Below are 18846 nucleotides of genomic sequence, written 5' to 3' on the forward strand. Positions count from 1 at the left end.
TATATGGCCCATAATCCTGGGGCAAGAGGCGGATAAACAGGCCTCTCCAAAACACCGTGGCGAGGTTGGTTTCGCCACATGCAGTGTTGGCCCTTCTTTTTCAGGACCTCTGCAATTCGACTGGGCATGCTCTCAATCAACTTCTGGGCCAATTCCTGAATGATAGCAACCCATTCTTTCATAATCACTTCTTGGAGTTTGTCAGAATTAGTGGGTTTTTGTTTGTCCACCCGCCTCTTGAGGATTGACCACAAGTTCTCAATGGGATTAAGATCTGGGGAGTTTCCAGGCCATGGACCCAAAATGTCAACGTTTTGGTCCCCGAGCCACTTAGTTTTCACTTTTGCCTTATGGCACGGTGCTCCATCGTGCTGGAAAATGCATTGTTCTTCACCAAACTGTTGTTGGATTGTTGGAAGAAGTTGCTGTTGGAGGGTGTTTTGGTACCATTCTTTATTCATGGATGTGTTTTTGGGCAAAATTCCCTTGGATGAGAAGCAACCCCACACATGAATGGTCTCAGGATGCTTTACTGTTGGCATGACACAGGACTGATGGTAGCGCTCACCTTTTCTTCTCCGGACAAGCCTTTTTCCAGATGCCCCAAACAATCGGAAAGAGGCTTCATCGGAGAATATGACTTTGCCCCAGTCCTCAGCAGTCCATTCACCATACTTTCTGCAGAAGATAAATCTGTCCCTGATGTTTTTTTTGGAGAGAAGTGGCTTCCTTGCTGCCCTTCTTGACACCAGGCCATCTTCCAAAAGTGCAGATGCGTGCAGATGCGCTCACACCTGCCTGCTGCCATTCCTGAGCAAGCTCTGCACTGGTGGCACTCCGATCCCGCAGCTGAATCCTCTTTAGGAGACGATCCTGGCGCTTGCTGGATTTTCTTGGACGCACTGAAGCCTTCTTAACAAGAATTGAACCTCTTTCCTTGAAGTTCTTGATGATCCTATAAATTGTTGATTGAGGTGCAATCTTAGTAGCCACAATATCCTTGCCTGTGAAGCCATTTTTATGCAACGCAATGATGGCTGCACGCGTTTCTTTGCAGGTCACCATGGTTAACAATGGAAGAACAATGATTTCAAGCATCACCCTCCTTTTAACATGTCAAGTCTGCCATTTTAACCCAATCAGCCTGACAAATGATCTCCAGCCTTGTGCTCGTCAAGATTCTCACCTGAGTTAACAAGACGATTACTGAAATGATCTCAGCAGGTCCTTTAATGACAGCAATGAAATGCAGTGGAAAGTTTTTTTTGGGATTAAGTTAATTTTCATGGCAAAGAAGGACTATGCAATTCATCTGATCACTCTTCATAACATTCTGGAGTATATGCAAATTGCTATTATAAAAACTTAAGCAGCAACTCTTCCAATTTCCAATATTTATGTAATTCTCAAAACTTTTGGCCACGACTGTACATTCTAGTATGGAGGCGTTCCCATGGTGATGGGGATGCTCCATGAGCACAGAAGTCGGCAGAAGCAGCAACGGGCACTGACTGGAGCAGCCAGGAAGCCAGGAATCCTCAGGACAGGTAAGAACTACTTTTGGGAAGTGGGAAAGAAAAAAATATTAAAAAAAAAAAAAGAATATTCGAAATAGCGAATTTATAGTGCTATATTTGAAATATTCGCGAATTAGCTAAGTGCCAATATTCGCCAAAAAAATTCGCTATTCGAATATTCGCGCTCAACACTACTGTCCAGATCTGGCCGTCATGGTGGCCGCGGCATGTCTTAAGTGTCGATCCTGTGGGTTGAGTAAGAGTACTGAACAGCGGGCTCCTGTGCAGACCATCCGCACCTCAGCGCCCCTAGAACTTCTGATGATCGATTATGTACAGATCGGATATTCTACCTCGGGGCACTCGTACTGTCTAGTTATGACAGATCACTTTACCAAGTATGCAATGGCTGTGCCCACCAGAGACCAAACCGCAGAAGCTGTCTGTAAACACTTTATACAGGTGTTCGGGTGTCCACGGAGGATACATTCTGACCAGGGAGCATGCTTTCAGGGTACTCTAATGAATGAACTGCATCAACTGTATGGGATTGAACACTCCCGAACCACTCCATATCACCCACAAGGAAACTGGGCGTGCGAACGCTTCAATTGCACCTTGCTTCAGATGCTGCGGACTCTGGAAGACAGTCAAAAAGCCCAGTGGCCCACATACCTACCTGAGTTGATGTGGGCCTATAATAACAGAGTACACAGTACCACCGGATACTCTCCACATATGCTCATGTTTGGATGAGCCAGACGGGAGATTGAAGATCTCCACATGCCTAACCCGATGGAGACCCCATGAGAAGTACCACCGCATGGATGCAGGAGCACCGCCGCCGGCTGAGAGCGGTACACAAGGTTGTGGGGGAGCGCCTGGGACAGGTGGTACACCCTAACCCAAGACCAGTGCAGAAAGATGGGTATGTCACTGGTGATCGGGTGATGGTCAAAGCCAAACGGCCGTCAGGATAGTTGGATGGACGGTGGGAGGCAGTTCCATACATGGTGAAGAGAAGGGTAGACCCCGCTATTCCGGTCTATGAGGTAGAGCCAGTAAGGACAGGGGGACCCTCACGGAACTTACACCAGTAATATGTTAAGACGTTGCTATTTTGATGAGCCGGTGTGCGTAGAGGGGGTGCCTCCTCACGCTCAGGGTATGGAGGAAAGTCCCTCAGATGAGAAAGAGGAGGAATGGTGGGTCGTCCCTGCTCAAGTGTCCACAGAGGTTCCGGCCGTGGCAGGTTTGCCACCCAGATGCAATGCTGAGCAATCAACAGCTCCTCTCTTGTCAAATATGCCTGATGTCCCCAGTATTTCTGAAACCCCCAATCTGAGTAGGTCAGTGAGGCCCAATGCTGGTGTGCCTCCACTAGAGATGTCCCGAACTATTCGCCGGCGAATAGTTCCCGGCAAACATCGCTTGTTCGCGTTCGCATCGGCGGGCGAAGATATGCGATGTTCGGTCCGCCCCCTGTTCGTCATCATTTTGTAAACTTTGACCCTGTACCTCACAGTCAGCAGACACATTCCAGCCAATCAGCATCATACCCTCCCTCCCAGACCCTGCCACCTCCTGGACAGCATCCATTTTAGATTCATTCGGAAGCTGCAGTGTCACAAATTTGACTAAGTTGTAATGGCAATGCGATTAATACAGGTTATATTAATCGCATTGAGAATTCAACTTAGAGCTGGGTTCCTAATGGTTGGCGTTGCTATGGCTGGTGTCACCCGGTGCGGTAGAAAATGGTGTCACCCCTGCCCCCCTCCCCCCGAAGCCATAATAAAGAGATAAAGAGAAAAAAAAAGAAGTCACTATGTCAGCTCCAATCAGATATCTGCATAGACCCAGAGTCTTGGTCTATGTGCAGATATCTGATTGGAGCTGACTTCTTATTTTCTCTTTTGCACATAAACATTTAAACTATATTCCTTAGTAAAAATGACCAGTCCACACCATGAGGGTCTATATTTATGAGGGCCCCCCTGAGCAAAGATTAGTAAATGTGGCCGGGTGGCCCCAGCCCACAGTTCAACCCAACCCCTTATGTCTCCTGGCCTGTGGCCGTCTCTATAATAATCCACCAGTAATTTATGAATGGGGTTAGGTTATTAACTTATTATTATTGGGGTATGATTAAAATAATTTGGTCTATAAAGTCAGAGCCGCTCTACCTACCTCCTCCTCCCGGCACCAGAGACTCCTGCAGGGCAGCTGCCGCGGCGCCCCACCACTCACCAGGCTGCAGTGAGTCACCCCCCCGTCCCCCTTTACCACGTGACGGCGTGACGTGCTTGCTTGCTTGCGAAGTTTAGAAGTTGAACTTGTGAGTGAGAACTCCTGCGTCGGCGGGCTGCGGGTGACACCCCATCAAACTGGTGTCACCCGGTGCGGCTCGTACCCACCGCACCCCCCTCGCAACGCCACTGGATCTAAATTGTAATCGCAATGCAATTAATACAGGTTATATTAATCGCATTGCGATTACAACTTAGATCTGAGTTCCTAATGGTTGTATTGCTAGAATATAACGAAGATTGAGAATATAGTGCTATATTTGTCAATTCTAGCAATACAACCATTAGGAACTCAGATCTAAGTTGTAATCGCAATGCGATTAATACAGGTTATATTAATCGCATTGCGATTACAACTTAGATCTGAGTTCCTAATGGTTGTATTGCTAGAATTGACGAATATAGCACTATATTCTCAATCTTCGTTATATTCTAGCAATACAACCATTAGGAACTCAGATCTAAGTTGTAATCGCAATGCGATTAATACAGGTTATATTAATCGCATTGCGAATTTAACTTACCACACTCTGCGTCAACTATGTAATTTTCCATGGGAGTTTTGCCATGGATCCCCCTCTGGCATGCCACAGTCCAGGTGTTAGTCCCCTTGAAACAAGTTTCCCATCACTATTGTGGCCAGAAAGAGTCCCTGTGGGTTTTAAAATTCACCTATCTATTGAAGTCTATGGCGGTTCGCCCGGTTCGCCCGTTCGCGAACATTTGCGGAAATTCGCGTTCGCCGTTCGCGAATGGAAAATTTTATGTTCGCAACATCTCTAGCCTCCACAGCGCTATGCTCAGGATGAGTTTGTATGATGAGAGCATACAAATGGGGTGGCATGTGAGATTGTGAAACAGCTGTTTCTGCATAATGTCTGTACTTGAACTGTCATTTGGCATTCCGGGCATTAGAGGCCACTGTTTTGCAGCTACAGCCAGCACACTCTGAGATTTGAATATGCAAAACAGATGATGACTCATGCTGCTGCCTGTGAGTGAACCAGGAAGTGTTGATCTGGCATGGTGGAAGCATTGTGCTGTGAGGGACTGAATACGATTCCATCCTGGCTTGCAGATGTCCGGCAGTTAATGGACACTCAGAAGAAGGAGAGTAGCTGTTATACCCTGACTGAATCCAGCTCTTTTGAAAGAGAGGTTGTCCCAGGAAGACCAGTTCAGTGTGTGGACAGAAAGCCTCATCATCAAGCAAGGCCGCACGGTGCTAAGAGGTTGGTGGCCATCCCTGGTAGGCTGCATCCTCGGGCCCAGAACGAACGCAGGTCAGTACACCTGGTTACTGATTTTTATATTGTGTGGAGCCTGAAGTTACAGAGACTAGCCTAGGCCTAGCATTAGTTAGTTAGTTAGGATTAGATCGTTTTGCTAGGCTGTACTGTACTGGACTGCAGCGCAGTTATTGACTTGCAGGCTCTGCTGCGTTTGCCATTGGCTAGGAGTGTCCTCTGTAGCGGCACAGCACAACTTGCAGGCTCTGCTGTGTCTGCCATCGGCTAGGCCTGTCCAGTGGGCAGGGACATTGACTGTGGGTCCGGGGATATAGCGTTTTCTATGCATATTTGTATTATTTTGGTGATGCTTATGTTATTACTCGTTGTCTAAGTAAAGTTTCTGTTCTTGCATAGTAAGCTGGTGTCAGTGTCGATTTCCTTGTCTGTGACTTCGCTGCATTCTGTGGAGCCCACCCCGGTACACGGCTTACAGGATCGCCCAGGCACGTGCAGATGATCACATCCTCATCGCAGCTCCCGGATATACCACGGATCAACCTATGTCTTTGATGGAAAGGATGTCCAACTAAATGTTCATCGCCATGCCACCCCCCCCATCACATCAGGACCTCCCTCAGAGTCAACTCCCCGAAGAATCGAGCCGAGGGATGGAGCATCATCATGGAGACAATGACACCCAAGGAGCACCACAATCGACGAGGGCAAGCTGAGGAAACCAAAGATTCAGCAAGAGGTTCAAGGAACACAGGGGACATATTACAAAGAGGAGGGAACTGTCATGGATGACTATAGCGGACTTTCTTTTTAGCTTACAAATGTTATGTAACTTTATGTTGAATATGTCTCCCTGTGTAAAGTCTGACCTGATTGCGGTTATGAGAGCGTGATCGGGTCAGGTCGTTGCAAGGGAAATTCTATAGATCGGCACTCGGGTTCCTACTCCCCCATGTGAAAGCCACCACTATTGTTTTGAGGGGGATCTAATGGCTGCTGGCTCTAAGAGCAATGTTCTTAGTGAAAGCTGCCAGTGGGTCCTTATCAGCAACGGTAGGGTATAGCACGCTGATGCCAGTCTCACTGAACCATGGGGGCCCCAACATGAAACATTGGTTGGTGGGACTTGTGTCTATTGGAATGCTATATCAACTTTCTTGGTCGATCCTGACTGATCCCCCCTTTCGGAACCATGTCTAACAGAGGTTCACTTTAGGTCAGTAGGATATTTGTACCAGATTAAATGGATGTTGTCCAATTAGGGCCAGATCTGTTTAAGAAAAAGGCTGATTCATTTGGAAGCATTTGCGTGTGTTCTGTGTGTGGTAGTGGATGGTGAGCATGTTTGAGCTCCACTCACTGGCACTCTCAGGAAATGTACCTTCCAGTTCTAAAATGTATTTATATTGATGAAGACATGAGGTGGCTTGTACCTGCCTATCTGTAATATTACTGGGCGGCCATGTGGCATGGAGGGCGGGGTTAGCCCTGTAAAAGGTCTAACCCGAACATCCTATCTATGTGTAGAGCTTGCATGCCTTATGTTTAGTATGTTTTGTGTTCTTTCTTACTTTTCTTTCTTCTCTCTTTTCCACTATGCAGGAGACTTTTTCCTACTGTGTGCCAAATTACACAGAAGTTTTTTTTAATCTCCTTCATAGTCTTTAGTGTCTTCATGTGTCACATATATATATATATATATATATATATACACACAAGGCCTTAGATGGAAGAGAACAGACAGTGATCCCGTTTATATATATATATATATATATATATATATATATATATATAGCAGTTGGGATCAATGGTTGGGTTGAAAGGGATTTTTCATAATTTTACTATTGATACATCACAGATTATACAAGATCTACAAGCCTCATCTCTTGTGGAATACAGTACCCCGAATTAGCACATCTCACACCCTTTGCAAGTTGGTGGACACAATAGCACCTTCCTTTCTTAACATAAGGCTATTTAAAATCACACCTTACATAAAATGACAGCAACCTATGACAAGTCATTCAACTTATTAGCATTTAGATTAACCCTGGTCAATATGTAAAATAACCCTTTCATGTATTGTATATAGCAGATACCAGTATTGTTTAACCACCTCAGCCCCCCTAGCTTAAACACCCTTAATGACCAGGCCACTTTTTACACTTCTGACCTACACTACTTTAACCGTTTATTGCTCGGTCATGCAACTTACCACCCAAATGAATTTTACCTCCTTTTCTTCTCACTAATAGAGCTTTCATTTGGTGGTATTTCATTGCTGCTGACATTTTTACTTTTTTGTTATTAATCGAAATTTAACGATTTCTTTGCAAAAAAATGACATTTTTCACTTTCAGTTGTAAAATTTTGCAAAAAAAAACGACATCCATATATAAAATTTTCTCTAAATTTATTGTTCTACATTGTCTTTGATAAAAAAAATGTTTTGGTAAAAAAAAAATGGTTTGGGTAAAGGTTATAGCGTTTACAAACTATGGTACAAAAATGTGAATTTCCGCTTTTTGAAGCAGCTCTGACTTTCTGAGCACCTGTCATGTTTCCTGAGGTTCTACAATGCCCAGACAGTAGAAAAACCCCACAAATGACCCCATTTCGGAAAGTAGACACCCTAAGGTATTCGCTGATGGGCATAGTGAGTTCATAGAACTTTTTATTTTTTGTCACAAGTTAGCGGAAAATGATGATTTTTTTTAATTTTTTTTTTACAAAGTCTCATATTCCACTAACTTGTGACAAAAAATAAAAACTTCCATGAACTCACTATGCCCATCACGAAATACTTTGGGGTGTCTTCTTTCCAAAATGGGGTCACTTGTGGGGTAGTTATACTGCCCTGGCATTTTAGGGGCCCAAATGCGTGCGAAGTAGTTTGAAATCAAAATCTGTAAAAAATGGCCGGTGAGATCCGAAAGGTGCTCTTTGGAATGTGGGCCCCTTTGCCCACCTAGGCTGCAAAAAAGTGTCACACATGTGGTATTGCTGTACTCAGGAGAAGTTGGGAAATGTTTTTTGGGGTGTCATTTTACATATACTAATGCTGGGTGAGATAAATATCTCGGTCAAATGCCAACTTTATATAAAAAAAATGGGAAAAGTTGTCTTTTGCCAAGATATTTCTCTCACCCAGCATGGGTATATGTAAAAAGACACCCCAAAACACATTGCCCAACTTCTCCTGAGTATGGAAATACCAGATGCGTGACACTTTTATGCAGCCTAGGTGGGCAAAGGGGCCCACATTCCAAAGAGCACCTTTAGGATTTCACCGGCCATTTTTTACAGATTTTGATTTCAAACCACTTCTCACGCATTCGGCCCCTAAAATGCCAGGGCAGTATAACTACCCCACAAGTGACCCCATTTTGGAAAGAAGACACCCCAAGGTATTTCGTGATGGGCATAGTGAGTTCATGGAAGTTTTTATTTTTTGTCACAAGTTAGTGGCATATGAGACTTTGTAAGAAAAAAAAAATCATCATTTTCCGCTAACTTGTGACAAAAAATAAAAAATTCTAGGAACTCGCCATGCCCCTCACGGAATACCTTGGGGTGTCTTATTTCCAAAATGGGGTCACTTGTGGGGTAGTTATACTGCCCTGGCATTCTAGGGGCCCTAATGTGTGGTAAGTAGGTAAATGACCTGTGAAATCCGAAAGGTGCTCTTTGGAATGTGGGCCTCTTTGCCCACCTAGGCTGCAAAAAAGTGTCACACATGTGGTATCGCCGTATTCAGGAGAAGTTGGGCAATGTGTTTTGGGGTGTCTTTTTACATATACTCATGCTGGGTGAGAGAAATATCTCGGCAAAAGACAACTTTTCCCATTTTTTATACAAAGTTGGCTTTTGACCAAGATATTTATCTCACCCAGCATGGGTATATGTAAAATGACACCCCAGAACTCATTGCCCAACTTCTCCTGAGTATGGCAATACCAGATGTGTGACACTTTTTTGCAGCCTAGATGCGCAAAGGGGCCCACATTCCTTTTATGAGGGCATTTTTAGACATTTGGATCCCAGACTTCTTCTCACGCTTTAGGGCCCCTAAAATGCCAGGGCAGTATAAATACCCCACATGTGACCCCATTTTGGAAAGAAGACACCCCAAGGTATTCAATGAGGGGCATGGCGAGTTCATAGAAATTTAATTTTTTTGGCACAAGTTAGCGTAAATTGATTTTTTTTCTCACAAAGTCTCCCTTTCCGCTAACTTGGGACAAAAATTTCAATCTTTCATGGACTCAATATGCCCCTCAGCGAATACCTTGGGGTGTCTTCTTTCCGAAATGGGGTCACATGTGGGGTATTTATACTGCCCTGGCATTCTAGGGGCCCTAAAGCGTGAGAAGAAGTCTGGAATATAAATGTCTAAAAATTTTTACGCATTTGGATTCCGTGAGGGGTATGGTGAGTTCATGTGAGATTTAATTTTTTGACACAAGTTAGTGGAATATGAGACTTTGTAAGAAAAAAAAAAAAATTCCGCTAACTTGGGCCAAAAAAAATATCTGAATGGAGCCTTACAGGGGGGTGATCAATGACAGGGGGGTGATCAATGACAGGGGGGTGATCAGGGAGTCTATATGGGGTGATCACCCCCCTGTCATTGATCACCCCCCTATAAGGCTCCATTCAGATGTCCGTATGTGTTCTGCGGATCCGATCCATGTATCCGTGGATCCGTAAAAAACATACGGACATCTGAATGCAGCCTGATAGGGGGGTGATCAATGACAGGGGGGTGATCAGGGAGTCTATATGGGGTGATCACCCCCCTGTCATTGATCACCCCCCTGTAAGGCTCCATTCAGACATCCGTATGTGTTTTGCGGATCCGATCCATGTATCAGTGGATCCGTAAAAATCATACGGACGTCTGAATGGAGCCTTACAAGGGGGTGATCAATGACAGGGGGGTGATCAATGACAGGGGGGTGATCAGGGAGTCTATATGGGGTGATCACCCCCCTGTCATTGATCACCCCCCTATAAGGCTCCATTCAGATGTCCGTATGTGTTTTGCGGATCCGATCCATGTATCCGTGGATCCGTAAAAAACATACGGACATCTGAATGCAGCCTTACAGGGGGTGATCAATGACAGGGGGTTGATCAATGACAGGGGGGTGATCAGGGAGTCTATATGGGGTGATCACCCCCGTCATTGATCACCCCCCTGTAAGGCTCCATTCAGACGTCCGTATGTGTTTTGCAGATCCGATCCATGTATCAGTGGATCCGTAAAAATCATACGGACGTCTGAATGGAGCCTTACAGGGGGGTGATCAATGACAGGGGGGTGATCAATGACAGGGGGGTGATCAGGGAGTCTACATGGGGTGATCAGGGGTGAATAAGGGGTTAATAAGTGACGGGGGGTGTAGTGTAGTGTGGTGCTTGGTGGTACTTATTACTGAGCTACCTGTGTCCTCTGGTGGTCGATCCAAACAAAAGGGACCACCAGAGGACCAGGTAGCAGGTATATTAGACGCTGTTATCAAAACAGCGTCTAATATACCTGTTAGGGGTTAAAAAAATCGCATCTCCAGCCTGCCAGCGAACGATCGCCGCTGGCAGGCTGGAGATCCACTCGCTTACCTTCCAATCCTGTGTGCGCGGGTTCACAGGAAATCTCGCGTCTCGCGAGATGACGCATATATGCGTGACTGTGCGCAGGGCTGCCGCCTCCGGAACGCGATCCTGTGTTAGGCGGTCCGGAGGCGGTTAACAAAGTTTCAATTGTACCAGGCCACACACTATGCTCCCACCCCCAAATGCCCTATAATTATTTGCTATGGAATAAAGATTTTAGATATTGACAACCTGAGTTGAGGCTGAGCTGTCTTATCTCCTGGCCAGAGCAAATCGGATATTCTTTGCACAGGGAAATATTCACGGGTTGGAGGTCTGATGCCTCATCGTATAACCATCATAAACCTGCCTGGAGAAAAAACGCTAACAAATCCCGAGGGGACTAAGGGTACATTTACGCCCTAACCAGTTTCTAACTAACAAGGAATATTGTGATAAATTCTAAACTATTTTGAACAAATATTCACTTGACATTATTGTACTAAGCATTGAATACCTACAGAAGTCTATCTCAGAGATCCGTGACAAATTGTCGACGATTGAAACACAGCTCATTTCAACCATTTCCTCTCAAGATTGGAACGACCTAAAGAAAAAGACGGAAAATATCCTGGAGGATCACAAGAAATATATTGAGCAAACCAAGAGGTCTAAATTCACTCGCGATACTGAGGACTATCAACTGAAAAGAGTTTACCGTTGGCAATGGCAAGAAACCGATCCACGTGGCTATCAATCGTTTGGGGACTATGCATCCTCTTTCTCTGGGAGCGAGAGATCCTCACGTCGCAGACCACAACGTTTTTTCCCCCATCGGGGCAACAGGACCAGACAACGACCCTATGGATACGCAGGGGACGAGGCTCCCGCCATACCAGAACTCTCTACAATCCAAACCAGATCTCAGGTACAGGTTTAGTTATTAATATTTCATCAAGGACTCTATCACCAGCAGAACATAGTGTCTTATCTAAAGGACCTTCTTTTTGTCCAAGAGACTCTTTTCAGCATTTTTCTTTTCTGCAGGACCTTAATAGGTTCTATAGATCTTTACGTTTAAAAACACATTTTATGAATGCTGATGTTTCTAATGTGTCTGATTCATCACAAACCACTAATAGGCTGTCCATAGCTCACTTAGGTCTCAGAAACAAAAACAATTTCATGCCTCCTAAATCATATCACGGAGTTGTGGCTTTTATCAACTTAGTTGACAAGGAGATCCACATGAGTATTGACTCCTTTAAGAGGGGCCGGTACCCATCTCGTTCAAACCTCCCAAACATTGAATTTCTTGCATTACAGTCACTTAGGCGCGATAAGACAATTACAATCAAACCTGCTGATAAAGGAGGGGCCATAGTGGTAATGGATACATCCTATTATATACAAGAAATTAAGAGACAATTAGCGGACACCGATACATACGAACTTACTTACATTAACCCCACTGTAAGCATTCAAAAAGAGATAGAATTATTTCTTAATTATCATCTAACTGCTGGTACAATTGACAAAGTGACATATAAATACTTACACCATTATCATCCTGTCATGCTGTTCTCTATACATTGCCAAAAATACATAAAGATCTTCAACAACCACCAGGATGTCCGATAGTGGCATCAACAGATTCACTCTTGGTACTACTTTCCATTTATTTGGAAAAAATACTTACGCCATTAGTACGCCAAACCAAGTCCTATTTATTAGACATATCACATTTTCTGGAAATTGTTTCTTCTTTAGGTGCGATTCCCTCCAATGCGCTTTTGGTCACTTTAGATGTGAACAGCCTATATACCTCCATCTCACACGATGGGGGTATACAGGCTGTATGTACATTTCTTAGGACTTCCACTCAAATACTCAACAAGCCTTCTGTATCAGATTATTACAATTTGTTTTACAAAAAATTTTTTTTATGTTTGGTGATCATTATTACATTCTGAAAAAAGGTACAGCTATGGGGGCGAATGTGCCCCGCCCCCCATATGCCAATCTTTTTATGGCACAGTTTGAGGATGACCATGTATATCCCCATACATTATTTCAATCTTATGCGCTAATGTGGCGCAGGTTTATCGATTATATTTTTGCATTTGGACAGGAAACAGGGTCTCCTTTAATACATTATATACTTATCTCAATAATGTTATAATGGATTTACAATTTACTGCTCATGTTGATGAGACCACAATAAATTTTTTGGATACTTCCATATCCAAGGATTCTAATGATTTACTTGAGATCAACCTTTACACAAAACCTACGGACAGGAATACATTGTTGTTGTATTCTAGTTGTCATCCCAAGAATACGAAGACATCATTACCCCGATCACAATTCGCTAGAGTGTCAAGAATTGTGAGTGATGCTACACTTAAAAAACAACGGTTATTGGAAATGTCAGACAAATTTGAGGCACGTGGTTATCCACGGGGCTTATTACATAAGGAGATCAATTTAACAATACAGGATAAACAAAAACCTAAGTCTCCACAATCACAACAATCCCCTCCCCGACTTCCATTGGTGGTTACGTACCATCCATTTATGCCAAAAATTCAGCGTATTATACAAAAACATTGGCCTCTTTTGGGCAGATTCTATCCAGAAATACAGGAATTTAATAACCCGGTTAGGATGTGTTATAAGCGCACCCGGTTAGGATGTGTAATAGGAATTTACCCGATACCCTTGTAAATGCAGACATTGGCCCAGAAAGAATCCAGTTAAAACAAACTGTATTCTCTAACCCGAAAATAGGCACATTCTCTTGTTTGAACTGTGCGCAATGTACCCACGTTATAAAAGGGAGTACATTTTCACACCCACATACCGGTAAAATTTACAACATAAAAGTTTTTTTCACGTGTGTTAATGCCCTTGCGGTCTCGCATACATTGGGGAGACTTCCCAATGTGTGTGAGACCGCATTTGTAAACATAAATCTGATATATGCTGCAACAAATCCAAACTCCCTATACCTCATCATTTTATTCAAGCTGGTCACCGTTTCAGCCAACTCCGATTTCAAATAATTGAACATGTCCCTATTCCATGTCGAGGGGGTAATACTTTACTCCATGTGGTTTGGGTTATATTGCTTCTGGTGCCCACCACACTACTGAGATGGACTGACCATCCAATCTAGGACTGTACCGCATTTGTTTGGGCATTGCAGAGAGACATTAAGAGAAATTGTACGCTTTTGGTTAATTGGAAATATTGTTTGTATCTGTGTAAAGAGACTCAGAGAGGACCACCATAGTAGCCATCCTGTATACACAGCCATAAAAAATGCTACTCTTTGAAATGCTTGAGAACTGTACCTACTGATTGTATTTGCACTGTGACCTCCAACATCTATTTAGTAAAAGAGACCAGCCAGATTATTGGTCTCTACATCCAACCGGGTTCCCATTCTCCTGCCTTGCACCCTGCTGCTCACCTAAAACCAAGGCAACTCAACTATCACTAGGTAGGAGAACCCAAAGTCCAGGGTGTGCACAGGGGAAGAAGGGTTGTTCCCCTCTCATCACAGCATGTGTGGCTGAGGAGAAGAGTGCTAGAGCAGCGATTAGCTACAGTGAGGACTACGATCACCATCATTACAACCACCACCACTCCCATCCTCTCCAGCCCTACATGCCCTTTTCCTATGGACCGACATTTTGCAGTTATATAGCCCTGATTCTTCTGGTCCTGGGGGTAGGCGCAGCCAGACCGACACTTCTCCAAGCAAGAGAAATGACACTTCATAGGAAATTTCAGGCACTTTGTAATTAATTGGTACATGCTCTTCCAATGAAACAGGGTCACTGTTCATATGCACTTCTAACTTATGCTAATGAAGACCTAAATTCTAAGGTCTAAAACATTATGATTGATCATTTCTATTTGAATTGCTTTTCAATATCTAAATATTAATGTGAAAACGCTGCAATTTGAGTGTTGAGTACCTCTGTATGTGACAAGGTTAATTTAGTATTATGTGGAAGCAATTCAGATGATCACACAGTGGCTTTCTATTCTGGATCTTAAAAGGTTTACTGAGAGGGAATCCCCTTCTTTGTCATTCCTAGAAGATTTGGACAAATGCCTTACATAACCCAAACCTATTTTATTGAGACAACAGCACTCCATGCAATGGGCCAATGAGGATCGTAAGGAACCTATGGGGACTAAAAGCACTGGATGGGAGCAGAATTTTAACAGTTGAACATTTGCATTTTTTGAATTTTGAATCTGTTGAATTTTCTTAATGGACTATGGACCATATCAATTTGAGGCTTACATCTGGATAATGTCCACTGGTTAATAACTGTAGCAACAAAAGTTGCACTATACCAAGTATTCCCTCCAGTTGCCCAATCAAGAGGCCTGTTTTGAAGGCAGGGTAATTGAAGAGCTATGCCATTTGTATCAGATTCAGAAAATGTATACCAAGCTTTACCACTAGCAAGGGAATGGTGCTTGTAAGAGTTTGAACCAGACCCTGCTAAATCTACTATGGAGCTGGAAGAAGGAATTATGGCATTACTAATCTAGTATGGGTGTACAACAACACTGGCTACTCCCCTTTCTTGTTGATGCTTAGAAGGAATGGACAGTGCCTACTCAAGAGGAAGATGCCATTCTGTAACTATAATAAAGAGTGGATACTTCAAACCTGGATTGAAGTATATGGAGGAGTATCCCCTGGTTACAAGATTTACTGTGAGGCCTGAAGGTATCAGGGAACATGTACAGGACTTTGTGCTAAAGTATACTGAGACCATGTACAGTACCTTTGTGAGCAGACCTTTTGAGTCCACAACAGTTTGCCTTCCTATAGCCAAGGTGAATGAAGATTGGTAGGCTCAAGCACAAAAAGCCACAGAGCCACTAGAGAGGAGAAAAGTCAGTCCCATTTATAGTATGTAGAAGGAGAAGATCCAAGCTCTGAAATAGACAACTCTTCGCAATTGAGACACTTGCAACATTTACACTTTGGCAAGTTGACCTCCAGATTTATGAAATATGTAACATATTCATATTGCCAGGGAAGAATATGTAACACCCTGATATTCTGCTGTACATGAACATCCTGTCACAGTATCTCAGTGTTGTGTACCTGCATGTTCCAGTACATGGGAATAGAACCAAAGCTTAGGAGACAATCAGGAAATCTGTTTCAGAATGGACAGGAAAAGGCCAGGCAGTGTACTATAGGAAGATACAAATGTGAAGCAGCAGTAGGGGTGTTTACAAATTAAGGAAAGGAGAAACACCAGTGAGCAAGTGCAGTATAGAGACAGTGGAGATCAACAGCCGATCCTGTCTCATCTTTAGTGGTGGGTATATACACTGAAGCGCAAAAGGGTAACAATATTTTGCACTTTTGACTTTCAGGCCCCATATCTCACCATTGACTACAGCTTCAAACGTGAGACTCCCATCATTTTATAGACAATCATCTTGGATATCTCATACTTAAATTGGACTTGCAACTATTTAGCATATGATTAGTTATGCAGATTCTTGTGATGTAACTGCATTGTTACTGTTTTGCACCTAAAATTCCAAATTTTTATTTTTATTATTTTGTTAGTATTTTGTAAATCCACCTTTGGCTTTAAACACTGCCTGAATCCTTCTGGACATGCTCTCCATCAGATTCTAGCATGTCTCAACTGAAATCTGTTCCCAGGTCTCTTTTACACATTCCTCATGTTAGTGCATACTGGTCGACTTACTTGGGTATGAATACAGCTTTTTCTTCAACTCTATCAACAAGTGTTCGATTGGGTTGAGGTCTGGGAACTGTGGGGGCACCTCTACTTCATTGTCATTAAACCATTTCTTCACTAATCTCAACATCTGCTTTGGGTTGTTGTCCTGCTGGAACACTATGTCATCCTTTTCATACCCATAGTACTCGAGTGTGCGCAGTATCTCATCTTGTAGGATCACTGAAAAAACAAACCATATGATACCGCGCATCCACCACACCCACTACTACTGGTGTAGCTACTGAAGAATCAGTATGGGTACAGATCGCAATAATCAAAAGTTCTTTACCTTATTGCAGACTTCATTTTCCACAGCGTACTGTTTCTTTATATGCAGTTAACAACTCCAGTATATAGTAGATCGGTATTTCTGTTTAGAAGTGTCCCCCGGCCAGCAGCTTAACTCCGTTCCCTATCCAAAGCTTGTGCTCCACTGGAGCACCTAGTGATGTCACAGTATGTGCTAGGGGTGGCTGGCTGTGCCAAACTTCCAATGCATTTCGGATACAACGCTATCCTTCATTAGGGATTCTATATGGCACTGCAAGATATACTGCCTTGTTGTCTGCATTGATTTAACTATTCCTTTACTGGCTCACTGAAGACCTGCTCACTTCCCCTGACCTCCATAGTCCTTCTATCCTATTCAAAACCAAATAATTCAATCTCAGCATTCAACCCAACCAGTGCCAATGTATTCATATAAAAAATCCATCTAGTTTCAGCCCTCTAATCCACAAAAACTAGAGCCTACACATTTTCCTTCACATTTTTCCATATAGTGCCGTGATAACGGGTGTTTCAAAAATGTTCTCTGTATGATATATATATATATATATATATATATATTCACCTATTCTTCTCTTCAGCTGTATTTTTGCATGCCCTATAAATATCTTTTCACAGGGGCAGGTTATAGCATAAATTACCCTCCGGCTATTAAATGTAATAAAGTACCTGATCTTATACTCGTATGAGCCATCAGTATTTACTATTTGAGCACATGGTCTAGTGCAGTGGTGATGAACCTATGGCACGGGTGACAGAGGCAGCATTTAGAGCCCTCTCTGTGGGCACCCGCTCCCTGGAAAAAGTCTAAAGCGTGCCAAAACGGTCCTGCCATTTATCCTTGCAGGGCGCACTATGAACAGCACAGACAGCACATTGAATGTAGGCTGGATATTATAGCTAAATGATAAAGTACATGGAAGATATACTATATTGGACTGTAGTAGTCAGGTTAAATTGCCAGGTTGGCACTTTGAGATAAATAAGTCGGTTTTGGGTTGCAGTTTCGGCACTCGGTCTCTAAAGGTTCACCATCACTGGTCTAGTGGATCATGCTTTATTGCAGCCCGCACATTTTCTGCCTGGGAAAAAGCCATTTAAGTGTTCTTTATATCGTCTCCCATTTTTTCCTTGGTTGGCTATACATTTATTCATAGATGCCACCATATTTCCTATATTCTTGCCTTTTCTGTACACAAATCTAGGTATATTGGGGATATATTCCCCAATTATCTTATCCTCTTTCAAAATATCCCATTACTTACTAATGTTTCTTAACAGTATAGTTGGACTATTATTATTTATATTGTGTATTAATAGGTAGGATTATGACTTCTTAGATTTTTTTTCTTCTTCTTTTTCTTTTCCTTTTTCCTCCCTATTTTCCAATAATATTTGTCTATTTAATTCACCTATTTCAGTTTTTTGTTCCATCAATGTTTTTCCGTCATAACCCTTATATTCAAATCTCTTTTGCATATCATCTGCTTCTTTTTCGTAATCCATTAGTTTTGTGCAATTTCTTTTAATCCCTTAAAAGCGGCTTCTAGATATATTATCTAGCCACTGTAACAGTGGCGGCTGTACACCAATGTTCCCCCGCTAATTGCCTCGGTCCAGGATGCTGCGCTCAGCGGTGACCTGGGGCCGGTGCTTACCATTTCACCGCTGCGGCCCTGGGCTCTGTTTCTGTAGGTGTTATTGCTTCTGAGGATTCCGCTCCACAGATTTCACTCAGCCCTGGACACAGCATGAGTTTGGCTGGTTTCGTGTTACACTGCTCTATGGGCGGAGCACATCACTCCCTGGGCTGTGTGGGTTAGGTCAGGTGACCTCGCAGACCAACTCTGGCTCTCCTGCATGTATTTAAGTGGCTCTGCCCCCTTCCCAGATGCCTCAGTGTCAAGGTCCTTGAGTTTGCTAGTTCCTGATACTCTTGTGTGCTCCTGATTTATCTTTCGTTCGTGGACTCTGCTTATCGTCTGATCCCTGCCTGCTTGATTTGTCTCTCCTGTTGCCGACCAGGATTGCCTGACCTGTACCTGTGCCGCCTGCCTTGACCTATTGCCTGTCTGATCACATCTCTGTCTTA

This window comes from Bufo bufo, chromosome 2, assembly GCF_905171765.1.
Source record: "Bufo bufo chromosome 2, aBufBuf1.1, whole genome shotgun sequence".
Lineage (NCBI taxonomy): Eukaryota > Metazoa > Chordata > Amphibia > Anura > Bufonidae > Bufo > Bufo bufo.